Source organism: Echinops telfairi, unplaced genomic scaffold, assembly GCF_000313985.2.
Source record: "Echinops telfairi isolate 266 unplaced genomic scaffold, ASM31398v2 ScPeMD7_2010;HRSCAF=2546, whole genome shotgun sequence".
NCBI classification, from domain to species: domain Eukaryota; kingdom Metazoa; phylum Chordata; class Mammalia; order Afrosoricida; family Tenrecidae; genus Echinops; species Echinops telfairi.
The window spans coordinates 20306947-20308605 of record NW_022105908.1 but is presented as its reverse complement, the minus strand read 5'-3'; positions in this window follow the sequence as shown (position 1 = coordinate 20308605).

The following is a 1659-nucleotide window of genomic DNA, read 5'->3' as shown; positions in this document are numbered from 1 at the left end:
CTCCACACGGCTGCTCCAGCACCCAGGGCTGCATCGGGGTAAGTTCATGTGGCTTCTCCTTGGGGATGTCTTGCAGGAAGTGAGCCTTGCCAGCTGAAGCAGGGAACTGGCTAAGGCAGCTTCACCCTGGTCTGACCATCAGTAAGCAAGAGACCCGAGAACTCGAAAGGCGAGGCTCCCTGAGTCATTTACCCCTCTGCTCTTCAATAAACTCCACTTGTGTTTATCGGCCAGGTTGGCACAATAAACTACCTCAACCTCAGAGGTCAATGTCTCCCCTCAGAAGCTGAAAACAAATCAGACTGTAAAGATGGAAGGGTGGAGAACTGACCGTCACAGGGGGAACAAGGCTGATTGCTAGGAGGTGGAGATCAGACGTAACCTCCTGTCCAGCCTCTGACCAGTTCTGACACCAGCATCCCTCCCCACAGCACACGTTACTTCTCCTCTGGGTTTGATCATTCTGCTGCATTGCAATGACTACACAAAACTCACAGACAATATTCATCAGGACAGGCTCTGGTAGGGAAGTATTAAGTTACAATTCAGATCAGGAGCAAGAGGACTTCCTTCTAGCCGGTAGACACACGACATAGACCCTCTGTCACACAGACCAAATGTAACAGACACGGGTGATCATCCTGGGACCTTCCCACTCCTGGGAAGAACTCCAGTCTTAGAAACCCATGGGGCAGTTGCTGTGGGTGATAATGGACTTGATCGCAGTCATTTGTTATTGTCATTGCTGTTCAGGGAGCTAGCAGGTTAGCGGGTGACACAGTGGTTATGAGCGGGGCTGCTAACTGCAAGATACGCAGTTGGAAAGCACCCGTTGCTCTTTGGGAGAAAGAGAAGGCTTTCTACACCCACAAAGAATTCTAGTCTTGGAAATCCGCAGGGACAGTTCTACCCTGTCCTATCCAATAAAACAAAAACAAGACTCACTGCCATTGAGTCGGTGTCAACTCATAGCGACTCTGTAGGACAGGGTAGAACTGCCCCTGTGAGTTTCCCAGACTTGAACTGGTTACAGACATATAAAGCCCCGTCTTTCTCCCACAGAGCAGCTGTTGGCTTTGAACTGTCGACCTTGTGAATTGCAGTAACCACTATGCCAACAGGGCTCCTGGACGGTCACTATAAATCAGAATCAACTCGGTGGCAATGAGTTTGGTTGGAACGGGTTAGCACAAGTCAGGTCCAGTAAACAGTAAGGATACATCCTTGGTCCAGAGCAGCACCTCTCCTCAGCCCCAGTGTCCAAGTTCCTCTCCATTCCTCAGCTTCTCGGCCACGTGATCCCTTGGCCTCTGCCTCCGTGGGTCAGGAAGCCCGCCTGTTGTCTGCCTCATGGTCCCATAGTTTGGTGCTGCCGCTCTGTTTTATCTCACGGTTCCCTTGCCTTCGCCTCTGGTCTCTCTCAGCCTGCCCTTTGCTGCCTCTGGCCTCCATGCTGCAGGCTCTGGTGCCTTTGGTTTTGGCCTTGGCCCCTTCAGAGGGAGATCTCAAATGTGCCCCCCTTGTGGCTTTCTCTGATGGCCCTTCTAGACAGAGACATGGCTTTCCCCAAGGAATTTTATAGATGACAATGACAGAAATGTAGACTTATTGTTGGTTCGGAGTTCAAATGAGCCAAGGCTCACTTTACAAGATTAAAAA